At 19.5% G+C, this 16072-nt stretch overlaps 1 non-coding gene across 1 annotated transcript; it reads left to right on the top strand.

The window, feature by feature from the left end:
- Positions 1-13613: 13613 nt before the first annotated feature.
- On the top strand, positions 13614-13732 carry LOC114578115 (5S ribosomal RNA). Its single transcript, XR_003698758.1, has one exon. It is a non-coding gene; the product is annotated as a 5S ribosomal RNA (ribosomal RNA).
- Positions 13733-16072: the final 2340 nt, after the last annotated feature.

Genomic DNA, 16072 nt, shown 5'->3' with positions numbered 1-16072 from the left:
GCTGTCATTTTGATTTTCAGATGTTCAGATTAAAAGATATTAACATATTTATGGGATATTTTTGGAGATTTCAATTCAACAGAATTAATATTTCGCTTGTAGGGTGGACACTCGTTAACGCTTCTCATTCATGCTCCTTTGAAAATCTGTTTCTTCTTTGTTCGTCTTATACCGTGTCTATAGCGTTGTTTGCAAACAACTTGCAAAATATGATTGCCGGCAGTGTGGACACTTCAGCGACCTACGAATAGCTTACTACGTTAACTCGTCTGTGAATAGCAAACAGTCATTCACATCAAAGGCTCCATTCGCAAACTTAGAATGGATCTGAATATATTGTAATGATTTCAATGAATACTACAATTATATTATATAAAACTATTTGCGAATTATTATGTGGGCGATACAATGTTTTTGCTGTTCAATTTAAATATAACATTATAGATCAAACAATTAACAATAATGTTGAAAATCGCAAATCAAGGAAATTAACGTATCAAATTTATATTTCAAAATATTTTACTTATGTTTCGCTTATTTTCATTCACAATTGTTAATATTTTTTATTTTGCTTTGATATTTTGCTGATGTTAAATATTAATTAAATATAAGATTTTGTAAAATTTTCTGATAAAATATAATAAATACAATAAGAAGTACAATAATTACACTATAATGTTGCATGTTTCTGAAAATATTAATAATTGAAGATATTAAAATTTATATTGATTTAGTACGATTCTTTAGTAGATTGCCTCTTTCATAATTAATAATATAAAGGAAAAAATATCAAAATAAATAGAATAGAAATATGAAATATGAAAATTTTAACCTATATACAGTTCTGATATATTAAATATTATAATAATTAAAACATTCTCCCATTATGATTGTTAGTTATATTTCTTTTGTTTGATAAATGTTTTATGTTTTAATTACAATGAAAAGTTTCTACACATTTAAAATGAAATTTATTTTAATTTATTTTTTGATTTTTATAGAAACAGGAAGGATATTTCTATTATAATAAATCATTCTATTATAATAAATCATAGTTTTATATATTCATAAAGATTTGAAATATCCATGATATTGATTATAATATAAAAAAAACGAAATGATAAAATAATAGAAATATAAAATATTTGAGTGATATAATATAATTAATATTAATAATATATAATATATAATGTATAATGTATAATTATTAATAATATAATTAAATAAAATAGGAATATAATTTAAATTTTCTGAAGATACAAATTATAAAGATATATTGTTTATTGTAGTAATTGTGGATTCATGCTTATGTCGACTTAAAAAGTACAATTACATATGTGATTATTGTAAGACAAAATAAATTATCGTAATATAATTATAATTGTTTTGTTATGTTTGACATATTTATTAGATTTATTATATTTAATATATTAGATTTATATATTAATAAAATCTTTATATTAATATATAACTTATTTATCTTAAAAATAATATCTCATAGTGCTATATTGAATATTACTTTGTACTAATCCGGTTTTTTCTTTATTTAAAAAATAATAAAAGAAATAAAAAATAAATGTAATAAAAAATAAAAGATTCATAATATTTATTTTTATGTAACATATTTCTTAAAAAATATTAAATAATCTCAAGGAAGAATTCTTTAATTAAATGTTTCTATTAAAAATTTACATTTGTCTATTCTTCTTCATTTAACAAATACATAAAGTTCTAAAAATATCTATATGTTAATAAATTATTTATCTAAGCTATGCATCTCTAAATTTCTGATAATTTAAATTTGATCGAACCATTTTTGTTTTTTTTTTCTTATATTATTGATGATAATAAATATCGTAGCTTCAAAACAAGTCTTCTCTTCAGTTATTAATAAAGCTTGAAACAAACTGGCTTGTGATAATGTGCAAATAATTGTTACTTGCAATAAATCTAACACTGCTACATTGAAACAAAATTCAAATGTTTTTCAGATTATGTTATCTTAGTATAAATAAAATATTTCAATAAATAAGTTATTAATATATTATAAATATCATATAAATAAGATGCGCCAAAATGTTTTCAGTGATGATATAATTCTATATTGTTGTAATATGTTTCAAATGGATTAATTAATTTTTTTAGCCGAATTGAGCTGAGAAATCATTAAGAATTTATAATTTCTATATATCTTATATTATAATTTTCATTAACTTCTCTTAGTTACTTTTCTTAGAGTTAAATAGTGAATTCGATTTTCTATAAAACAAACTTATAAAAGTGTCTTTTATTTTTATTTCAAAAAATACAAAAAATTTAGAAAATACAGAAAATCATTAAATTTTAAACATTCGTTCCAGAAAGAGACTAAAAATTCTTTATATATATATATATATATAAAATTATTTTTAAACATATTTATCATTTTTTTAAATTCTCCATTATCTCCTTTCCTCATATCTTTTGGATTTGCTTTGCCGGTTATACAGAGAATATCCGGTTCGCTTAAACAAGAATCTCAATAAGCATAATGAATATAAAAATTTCCAAATAAAAAAGTATATAATATAGAAATACTTTTACGAGGAATAAAATAATAAATTTAAAAATATAAAATTTAAAAAGAAAATAAGTACAATAATAATAAAATATATATATTAGAATTTTTTTTTAGAATTCTTTTTTCAAGTGACAAAATTTGAGATTAATATTGAATATTTAATTACAATCCTCTCATTGGAAAATAATTGTGCTTTCTTCAGTTCGAAACAAAATGTTTTTAAAATATTATTTATTATGTTTTTAACATTATTTATTTTTCTATTTATGTAAATATTATATTATTTCATTATTCATTCAAATATTATATTAAATATTATATTATTTGAAAAAAGTTATTTTTTCTTTTCTCTTTGAACTTCAATAAAATTGTCAGTTTTAATATTTTCAATAGAATCCATCATAGTTCAACGTTTCTATTATCAGTATTTTATTATATTTAAATATATGATATATGATATATTTTGCATCATTCTGCAAAAGAAACCTTAACACATATATTGTATATTCAAGTCTAAAAAAAAATGTTCAAGATAATTCTTATAATACTTTCATCCTATTGTTTCTTCCATAATAATCTAATAATAATCTACTTATATAATTCGTTATTTTTTAATAATTTCTTATTTTATCTTAGCATCTCTATCTCCATCTTTTGTTCATTGGATATTACATTTTTTATGGATTCGAATACTATTCTACATTTTTTAATTTTCAAATAAATGATATACTTAAAAAAAATATATTACAGAATATGCACTTATTATTTTATAAAAAAACCATAATAAGCCATAAATAACTATAATTTTCTGAATCGTTCTAAATCTATTTTCAAAATGATGGCTTACATCATTCAAAGATATATAGTAAATATAAAGAATAGATAAAGTCGACTTTTAAATAGCAGAGTTTTCTCGTCAGCAAATCTTTCTGATTTAGCAAGAATTAAAAAAAAAACATTAACTAACTCTTATAACTTTATTATAGATATCTTTATATATTTATACTTTAATGTAAAAAATATTTTAGTATGGAAAATATCCAATTGTTTTGTATCATAATTTGGATAACTTCATTTCTCTGAAATTATTATTTTATCTCTCAATCTTACGGTGATCTTGGATTTATATTGTTATGGTAGATTAAGATCATATTAGGATCATAGTTTCTTACTTATCTAGGAAGATAGAAAATAGAAGTAGATAGAAGTAGATAGAAAATCTTTCCAACTTTAAATCTAAAATTATATCCATATAAGTTACAAAAGTAACTCCGTAAGAAAGATCAATATTGAGAAATTCATATACAATTGAATCAATAATGAACTCCAATGGAATATCTGAATAAACAAGATTTTAATAATTTGATGAATTCTATTAGAGATTATTATTAAGCAAGATCTTTAGATTTAGAAAACTTTTCATTCTATAATATCTTCCATCATCTTAATTTGATCTAATTCTATTCGAAGAATTCTTAATATATTATATTCGAATAAGAGCAGTGATTAGAAATACGATTACATATTTAAATATAGGATATCTAACCTAGTTTCTAAGGATATAACTTATTAATCTTCTTGTCTGAAAGAAGATTAAAATTTTTCATGATTTTTGAGCCTAATATTTATATTATTATATGAGTTATTAATTCGACAATATTGTAATAGACTATCCGTCCACAATCTATCTCGATCTAATTCTATTTTGTTTGAGGATCAAAACAATATTTCATCATGGTAATAAAATTTCTACTGATTGTTTTTCAAGTAAATATTTAAGTAAAAAGAATTGCATCCCTGTGTTTTTCTAATATCTTTCTATGATTGATTTTTTCCCGATCTATTTTATTATTAAAAAGTACTCTATTAGCATTTATGATAATCGATAAAAAATTGATTTTTTTATAGAATTTATGTAGAATAATTCTTTAATCATTTTTTTCCTATCCGCAGGGACAAACTTATGTTAATGTTTTTTGAGATATTTTTTTCTTCAAATATCTATATTTGTCGCATCATAAAGAGAAGCTTATATTTAATATTGATAACAAATTATATAAATAACTTATGAATAAGTTTTTATATTTCTTTAAATTTTAAAAGTTTCCAATAGCAATTCTTAAATTTTTTTCTATAATTTTTTTATTGGAAACAAATATATCTAAAATTATATATATAAATAACATTGAATGGTTCAGAATAATTTTCATCTTATATATCGATCTAATCATATCGTTTTATCAATACAGCGATATAGGTAATACATCTAATAATGACAGTGCTATCAAAATTTAAAAACTTAATTAATTTCTAAATAATATCTTTCTTTATAAATTTCGATAATCTATTTCTTGATTATTTTTAATTTAATATCTTCGTCTACTAATAATCTAACATTCTTTTCAAAATCTCTTTTAATGATATTGCTTGACAGGAAAATTACTATTAAAAATCTCTGAATTTTTGTGAATTCTTTTTAGTCCATCAGTTCCTTATATTATAATTATTATAATCCATTTTCATTCTCTTTACTATACCGTTAAGAGTATTATTGCTTTTAATTTTCTTTTTAGAGAGTTTTTGTTTTTTGAACCTGGTTTGCATTTTTTGTTGAGGGAAAATACACTTTTCATCTTGAATTTTTCTCCACTCATTATTGTTTTTATTGATTTTCAAAAGATTTCGAAAACAATAAGCAAGTTTTCTTTTTTTATTTATTATTGACAAGAAGAGAGATAATTTTTCTTTTTATTTTCTGTTCTATATCAATACTGTACATCGATTAATATGTCAGATTAGAAATAGCATAAAACAGAAGCGATACGATTTGTTTGGTCTCAAGATGGTGTCTCGCTTTCAAATTTAGATATTTGAATATACTAATAGGACTCTCTTTGAGAAGATTCCTCGTCCTTTGCGACTGCGATTAGAATCAATAATCGAGCAAAGACATCTATCGTTTCTCCAATAATTATATTTTTGAACATCAAAAACTGGTAAATATTGTACTTGCATATGAAACATTCCAAAATAGAAATCACAAATTAGTATTCCATTCATTTAAATTTGATAAATTCTAATTCATTTAATCATAACATTTATTTGATTTTGAATCAATAATGCTAGCATCACATTATATATTATTTAATTTAAATATAGCAATACAAAATCAGATGTCAAACTAAATTTTGATTAAATAAAACGAATAATTATTGAAAATAATTGAAAATAATTAAAAATTTTATAATCACAAGATATTAAAGAGAAGGAATGTAATATATATAATAAGATATAATGAAATATAAATAATAAGAATGAAATTATAAAAAAAATAAAAAATAAACAAAAATATAATTTAACATTGGTGACGATATCTATTTATATATATTTATATATATTTTAGAAATTACAAAATCAACAATATACAAAAATGACAAAGAAAAAATTTCTTTTAAACTATTATAAATTTTTTTTTAGAATTTAAATCAATTTTTATTATCAATAATTATAATAATTTCAATTATTTCTACTATTACTAGCCTATTTATTAAGATAAGGGAAAAAAGCCACCCTAGGCATAACTTTCTCCTTACAATAGAAGAGTATCAAATTATTATAGATTTGTGATGCTTTACAAGGATTGTTTGCGATCACGTTTATTTGTCATCATCATTGACAGTTGTTACACACTTCTTGAAGTATTCACAAATTTACAATATCAAATACAATATCTTATTGAATATTTAAACGATCAATATATGTATCATAATTCATGGTCTCCGAATTCATGGTACTTCATGGCAATGGCCGCGTGATTTTACATGTAAAAATAAGTTGAAAAAAAAGAATAACATTTTTTCGTTTAAAACTTCGTTTTCAAATAAACATTAAAAATTTTTCAAATATAAATGAAATTAACTATTTTATTGGATTTCAAATGAATTATAGATAGAAGTGATATGATTCACAATTCTATATATGAAAATAAATAAAAAATGTAGAATAACATTTTATCCCTTATTATATTTACATATTTATATTTATATTTGTATTCATATTATATTTATTCCTTATATATTATTTCTGAAAAAATTAAATATTTACAACTAATTCAATTTTCACAAAAAGTAATTTAAAAAAAATTTTTTTGCTTATTTTTATTTGTACTTAAAAATTGTTTAAATACAATTTATTTGGAAACTTAGTCATAAATAAAAAAAATATTATTTCTTTTCAAATTATTTTCTTTCATTTGTATTATGATTCAAAAATATTCTATATATATATTTCAAGATTCTTATTGATAATATGTCAATATTAATAAAATTCCATGAATTTTCAATATTGATAATATATTGATAATATATGTATATTGATTTCTATATACGATAATCTTAAAATATATATATATAGATCTGAACATTCCTTTATATCTTAATTTGAATATTTGTCACATTAGCTTCAGATATTTCAGATTTATTAGAATCATATTGCAATATAACATATTATTAACATCATTCATTAATATAATCCCTAAAAAGTCAAACACAATTATATTCTTTTCTCTGACATTTCCATCAAATATTAGTAACAATTTTTGAAAAAAATATCAATTTTCCGATACCAACTCTTCATAGTCCCATATTACATCGAACTATGCGATACTTTGTTATCTCGCAACTTTTCTGTTTGAAAGAAAAAGTCGATCGACATTCCTTTTACGCTGGTGTCGAATGTTAAGAGAACAAACAGAGGACGTGGAACGTCTTTGCAACCACGCGTCAACTTTCATATTCCTTCGATCACGTTCTTTCGATTTCTCCGCACACGCCGTTACCTACAGCTATCGGAAAAATAAAGGGCTACGAGAGTACGTACTCACTCTCTGCATGGTACGTGTTCCCGTCTCTTGAAGACGGAATAGCATATGCGATTTCTGCTTCTTCTTTCTATACTATTGTTCCTTTGCGAGGGATCGTCTCTCACTGGTGAAGGCAAAGGATAAAGCTCGCGGCGATAGTAACTTTTTATTTGCGCGCGGAGAAATATGAATTTCCACTTTTCTGTGTTAGCATTTGATATCACGTATCCACTTTCGATACGGAAACGTTCTTGATTCTTTCTATGTTTCATACAATGACTATAGATGAGAAATTTTAATTTGTACATTTGTGAATGTTTCTCTTACGGATTTTTCACGATATTATTAATAATATCGCAATATTAATTAATAATATAATTTTTCATAAAAAATGTAAAAATAAAATTTTCTGTATATCAAGTTAGAGATAATTTGAGAATTTTAACGCTAAAACATCTTATTTTTATTTAATACTTAGTAAAATAAACTGAAAGTTTCTTTCGAATTATTTTTAATAATAAATTAAAATTAATAAATTAAATTTATTTGAAAATATAAATATATATTTAAATAATACTCAAATTGATTATTTTTTAAAAATATGTTTTCCATTTCCATTTATATTTATTTAAATATATATATATATTATATATATATATATATATATATATATATATATATATATATATATATATATATATATTAAGTAATATATTATTTATTATTAATATAATAATAATATAATAATATATTATTATATAATATATTATTAAATAATATATTATTTAAATATATTCATAAATGTATATATTAAATTATATTGATAATATTAAAATATATTATAAAAAAACTTTTTTTAAAACAATATCTGTGTTTAAATGGTAAAAATTGATATAATTAAATTTTTTAAATATAAATTATAGTGATTTTGAAATATGTCTAGTGAAAAATTATAATGTTCTTAAAAATGTTCTTTTGTTCTCTTTCAATTTTTTTAAATTAGATAATAACAAATTTTTTTATCTTATTCATATGTGGAAAAGCATATATTTCAATTTCAATGAAAATTTATAAAATGGTTCATAAGTTATAATATAAATGAGATCAGAGAAATTTTTCTATAGCTTAAAATAAAATAAAAATATGGAATAAAATTTTTCAATAAAAAGTATCATTTTTAAACAAATTTTTTTTTAGAAAAAAGTAAGTTTAAAAATTTTTTAAATATAAATTAACTAATTCTTAACTTGATGATAAATGGTTCTGTAAAAATAAGAAAAAATGTAGAATAAAATTTTATTGTTTTTATGAAAATCGAGATTGAATATATACAATCATGTAATCGATGAATTCCAAATTCAATTTTCTTAAAAATTCTCAATTTTCAGATAAAAAAAATATAATCCAGATGTTTTTTTATTTTATAGAATAATCATATATTAATAATTTATGCAACTTCTATAAAAATTCTATAAGATAATTTCATATTTGAAAAATTGTTAAACATAATTTATATAAAAATAAAGAAATTTTAAATAAAAAAAATTTATTTTATACTTTATCTTTTATATTTTATATTTTATTTTTAATTTTAATCTCATTTGTGTTTATATGTATATAATTTATAGACATATAAATGTGAATATTATATCTTTATATTGCTTGAAATCATATTTAAATTATAAAATTAAATTAAATTAACTATTATTGAATACTGAAAATTAATTTTAAAAAACATTAAAATTTATTTTATTATATTTATTCATTTATATATAAATGCAAAATAATTATCTTATTATATTATATATGTAAATAATTATCTCTTTTTAAATATCAAATATATTATATATATTTGATATTTATTTTATATGATATTTTTTCTACAATAATATTAAATTTTTTGTACGATAATATTCATATTTCATTCACTTTTTTTTTACTTTTTGAATTATTCTGTATTCTTTGTTCTTGAATGTATTAATCTTTATTCAGAAATATTAATTCCTTTTTATACATTTTGCACATATCCTTTATGTCTGTCATAGAATATAATTAATTTTATTTGTAGGAAATATATAATTTTTAATTAATTAATTACTATTTTGAAAATAAATATTATATAAAATAAAATAATAGATGAAATCTAATTTCTTTGAAACTTATATAAAACTTATATAAGTTTAATAATACTCTAAAGATATATTTTTTTCTTTTATATTTATAATTATAATCATAATTATTATATATTATAATATAATTATAATTATTGTGATTTATTTTTATAAGTTTGTTGGTTGATATCATTATTAAATAAAATTTTATATAAAATTTGTTAATTCAAAATTGTCTCCATTTCCAGAACATTTAAGAAATCTATTGTGAAATAGATTTATTGTGAAAAGAAAACTTTAATAATTTATTAGATGTAATATATCTAACTGATTATTTGTGTAATATAAAACTAAATAAATAAAATTTTTTTAAAATTAATAGAATATTTCTTTTCAATATTGTATATCAATTCTTTTCATACATTTCATACACCATTTCTTAAACAAAAGAATGAAAATATAGAACAGATATTTACGTTGAATAAAAAATTATACAATAATTTTGATTTTTTTAATATAAAATAAAAATATAAGACAAGAAATGAGAAATTAAATAAAATTTTTTTTAAATTTAAAAATAAAAACTATTTTAAATTTTTCCTTATTATTTCATTATTTTATATTTATATTAAATTAAAATTAATATAAAATTATTTTATATTTATAAAAATTTTATATTTTAATATTATATATTTTATAATTATAATTAAATAAAAATGTTTTTAAATTAATCATTATTGTTATCATTATTTTTCATATTTTTCGATTTCTCAAATATTATATTTGTTATATTCATTGAACAAATAGATGATGCAGGATGATGCTGCGAGGAATGCCGTTTTTTAAGAGAAGAATTTGAATAATCCTTCGCTTTGTATATTTAAAAACAATTCGGTTGAAGTGTCACGTAGTCTTGAGACATTTTCCAGTCATGCCAGTCTCAACGACAATCAGTATTATTTTGCTTGAGAAGAATTATTACAAATACTTGCAGATCGTTTCTTGGAAAACAGCAGACTTTATGAATAGCGTAGCTTCTCAATCTCATTCTAGAAATTTTTCTTAGATTGGGGATGTCGCTCAATCATGTGACTGGTCCATAATGTAATTGCTCGTTTATGTAGCCCACCGAAGATCTCTGATTTCGTGAGATAAGCACGAAGACTTTAGAGGATATTATTTTTGAGAGAATTTTTAAACTTGCAGAACCTTCTGAACCTTCAGAATTTTTAGAATCCTCTAACTTTCAGAACTTTTAGAATCTTTTAACCTTCAAGAACTTTTTAGAATTCTTCTGAATTTATAACCTCAAATTTTAGTGAGGTAAATCTTCATTAGCATATGGATTTTGCTTTTGATTATCTTATAATCGAATTTGTTAATAGTAAACTTTGTAATAAATTAGTTTTATTATTATATACTATAGCTCCAGAAACAGTAATATTGGAGCTAACAATATTCTTTGTTCTACATAATTTCTGTGTGGCAAAATAAATCCTAATAAAAAAATTTTTATTCCAATATTTATACAGTTTCGTCGATAGATTAAAAAATAACATTTATTATTATTTATTATTATTTAAAAATAAACTATATCATTGTATAGATTATTAAAAGATTATACATTTAATACATTTATTTGATACTTTAAAATTAATTTCTAATTTTTTTGAGCACAACAAAAATAATGTATTTTTTTTATTTTTTAATATAAATAATGATAATTCATCATATTCACAAATGTCCAAAAACCAATGATAGTTTTGTGCTCTTCTTCATTACACTTCGCCAACTGATATAATAAATTTAATATTTAATAATATTAATATAATTATAATTTTAACAATATCTAGTTAATTACTTACGAATAAAGATTTCGAATTCTTTTTATTTAATTTTCAATCCTATTATCTTAATCTAAAGATTTAATAATAGAATAATTATTTTATAATAATAATTTTCATTTAAGAATTAATGTAAATAAAAATATGATGAACTGTCAAAATAAAAATTAAATGATTTTTTTATACTTTTTGAAAATCACATTTATAGCGTTTCTATATTCAAAGTTTGAAAAGTTAATGTTAAAATATGCAAATAAGTATATTATTTTATTTAATTCTTACTCTTTAATCCTCTTTAATTCTTTCTCTTTATTTAATATAGAAAGTCTTATTGATAAGTCAATTAGCAAACCGCAATGAAACATTTTTCCTTTATTTTTCTTCGTCTTTTTCTTCTCTCCTTTTCTTTTTTTATCTATTAAAGCATCACATTCTCAAAGGGCTTTATTTATCTTTGTCATACCAAAGAGTTAATTACGCTATTCCAGTTCCGTTTCGTGAAAAGACTCATTTCTACTAAGCTAGTTCTGTCTTTATAACAAATGCTGTAGAATTACACGTTATTCTTAATTAACTGCAAATTATTCTAAGAATGTAGAATTGCCGGAAGCATCTTTACACCCACTAATTGTTTCTATCCTACTTCTATCGAATAGAGATATAATTACGATAATAAGCGATCTGTCTTTATCTATTATGGAAGATTTTATCTTAAATTCACGGAATATTCTTTCCTTTCTCTTTTTATTTTTACCATTTTTCTGTCAATAAAATTTCCATATTTTGCATTAAACTTAGGACGATCTGTTCTGAATTTTCGAAAATTCTAATTTTAATGAAAGTTCGTATGAACATAAAAAACAAAGAATTTTTAGTGATAAATTTTTTTAAAAGAGTGAAATCCATTCTTGAAAAATTCAATATTAATTTTATGATTTAGTTTTTCTCGAAAATATCTTATATATATATTTTATATATTATTTTATATATTATATTTTTTATATTCTTCTTATATCAAAGTAATAAAATATTAAAAATTGAAGTTTGAAATTTGAAATTTTTCTTTATTTTGTGTTGTATTTTTTAATATTTTTAGTACTATTTTTAATACTTTTATTGATACTTTATTTTTAAAATATTTTTTTATTCATGGCACAATTTCATGAAAAATAAGTCAAAAGAAAAAAATTTCTTTTTATTTGAGATTTTGTTTTCAAATAAATCAAATTTGAGAAATTTTTAATATTTATAAATGAAATTGATTATTTTTTATTAACAAAAAATATACATGTGAAAATAAGTAAAAAATATATTTCAATTATAAATTAATTTTTAAAAAAATTGAATTTGAAAATTTTTCGATTATACTTCTTGAATTTTTTTAATTTTTCGATTAGTTTATGATTATTCACAATTTCTATCATCTAAAGTCTTGATTATACTATAATATATTTAATTTTTAAATTAAGAATAAATTAAGAATTAATCTTAAGATCAAATTAAGAATTGAATTTCTAATATTAGAAATTATTTTTCATTAAAGGATATTATCTTAAGAGTTATTATTCGATAACAATTTTTTTCAATATAGTGTATTTCTTAACAAAATTGTATTAGATAGTAACTCTCATACATATACTAATCTTATATTTTTCTTTCGAATTTCTATTTCTGTATTTAATTTTCTTTTATTAGATTTTTCTCCGCTTTTCAAAAGTATATATTTATTTATTAGATATTTATTTATTTATTAGATATCAAGTATATTTATTTATTAGATATTTATTTATTTATTTTTTTTCTGCTTATTAATGTTAGATGAAAGATTCCTGTAGTAATAAAATCCTCTTTTTTGACTATTTTATATATATTGTATTTAATCGTTAGAATAGTTGTTTTCACTCGAAACAAAAAAAAATTATATGTTAGCCACATGCAGCTTTTCATTATATTTTAACTTACTCTAATAGGCACATGCGAATGAAGCATTCAATACGTGTGAATTCTTCGGCAGTTGGGCTGAGAATCGAGATATTTATTATTAAATAGTTATTATCTGATATATATCAGATTTAAATATAGCAAGGGATTATCAAAACTATTTTAATTTATTTAAAAATAAATTGTTGAGGAAAACAATTATAAAAATATGCATTTTTATTTATTTTTTATATAAGCATAACAATATTTAAATTATTGCAATATCTTGATATATATTAGTAATATCAATAATTACAACCAACGACCATACCACGTAGGAACTACTGGTTCTCGTTCGATCACCAAAGTCAAGCTGCGTCGGGCACGGTTAGTACTTGGATGGGTGACCGCTTGGGAACACCGTGTGTTGTTGGTATCTTTTTTTATTTATCTTTTCTTACATTTTATTAACGTATATTAATTTTTATCACTTTACATATTATCTCTACAATTATATTGATATACAACATTTTTTCATTTTTGTCATTTTTAATGCATGACAAATTCATATTAATTTTTTTGAATTTTTGAAAGTTTTGCATTAGCATCGATTTATTTCATTATTTATGATATACTTTAGTATAATATAGATATGTTTATGAATTTATGAAGCATAATATTTATAAATGTCATATAGAATATAGAAGGAAGAATCTATTTGATATAAATAAAATATATAGTAAAAAATATTTAGTACAAATGATCCATAAAAGTGAAAATGAAGATAATGAAAAGAAATTTTGATAGTTGTTAAATAATTATTATAACTGATATATATTAAATTTAATTATAAATGAATTTTCAAGTAATATTTTCAAAACTTAAAAATAAGCTATAAAGAAAAGTAAAATTTGTATTAAAAAATGTAGATATGCCTTTTCGGGTCTCGATTATTCGATAAATCTTGATTTTGGTTATTTGTTGTTCGTTAAATTGATCAATATCCTATATATATATATAAGAAAAAAATGTAAAATAAAAATTTTATTAAAAAGAGAATTTTATCATTTTTCTCATTTTTGAAAAAAATCAAGATTGAAGAAAATCAACATATATAGTAGGATATATATATGTATATATAACTACATATCCTATTATATATGTTAATTTTTTTTAACCTTGATTTTTTTCAAAAATGAGAAAAACGATAAAAATTCTCTGTCTATATAATAATATATGATAAATCGAAGAAAAATATATTTTTAATTTATTTTAGGAATATTTTGAATACATATTATATAGCTTAAGATATATATATCAAAAAGATATCACAACTAATATTTAATTTTTATAAAAGAATTGCTATTTTATCATTTAAATTAGTTAAATGTATACTATACCAAATATTTTTATAAGACGAAAAAATTGTGACTTTATTTAATTTTTAATATTATATTATTATAAAATTAAACAAATTGCATATATTTATAAAATATAATAAATTTTTTATTATTAAAAAATAAATTTAAATTTTATTATATTATAATAAACTACCATATATATAAAATATATATAAACCTATTGATTGCAATCTGCAAAATAAAAAAATTAGTAGGTAGTTTTTCCTGGATGTTACAACATATATATCGATAGCGGACTATGGAGTAAAAGACAAAAGAAAAATTAATTTATAATCTAATCGTATGCTTTCAGTTGTTAATTTGAAATTATTTCTTTCAAATTCATTTTTTTCACAATTAAAAATATTAAAAGTATATAAAAATATAAAAATATAGATATTAATATATAATTAAAATATAAAAATATAGATGTTAATGTTATAAAAAATATATTCATTATGGAACTTATTATATATTAAGATAACTTATATATTAAGATTTATGATTATTATGAAGATTTATGAATTTTATTTTTAATTATTTATAATTATTTATGATTTCTCTTTAAGATTTCATGATTTATGATATTTTTTGATTTTAATGAATGTAATGAATATAATCTTTAATAATATAATTTTAATGAATATAATAATTTTCTAAAATACTTTCTTTTTGACAAAATATTCTTTTTTTTGAGTTCAGAGTTACATGACATTTCAAGCTTATAATGTAGTTTACCAAAACATAAAATTTTTTGAAAGTTTATCTTTGTATAGCATTATTTACCTTAATTATGAAAAATGTATATGCATACACAAACAAAAACACATACAATTAGTTATACTAATGTGTCACTTGCTGTGACTTTAAAAATAATAAACAAAATATTGTAAACTTTTATAAAAAAATTCTTAGATAATTTCCTAATATATTTTTAAAGAATTTCATTTAAATTGTATAAATTATTAATTATTAGTTTAAAATTAATAATAAATAAATTTAATTCGAAATATTATTTAAATATTTTTCATAAAAACTTTCTATTTATATATATATATAACATTTTATGATTTTATTGATATTATTTAATTTAAAAATAATTAATTCTAGAAAATTATAAATTTTGCATTTAATTATAAAATTAGTTCATTTTTTGTAGTTTAAATTTTGAATAAATTGAACTGAGAATAAATTTAAAATAAAATTTGGTAAAATAAAATTTTTCATTTTTAGTTTGATACAATAAATTAGAAAATTTTATCTTATTTTTTAAAAAAATCATATTTATATTTAATCATTTTTTATTTAATTATATTTAATTATATTTTTTGAATAATTAAAGATTTGTTATTTTTTTGTACTTTTTTCAATTTTTG

Source organism: Apis cerana, linkage group LG7 (genome assembly GCF_029169275.1).
Source record: "Apis cerana isolate GH-2021 linkage group LG7, AcerK_1.0, whole genome shotgun sequence".
NCBI lineage: Eukaryota > Metazoa > Arthropoda > Insecta > Hymenoptera > Apidae > Apis > Apis cerana.
This window is presented reverse-complemented; position numbering and strand designations above follow the sequence as displayed.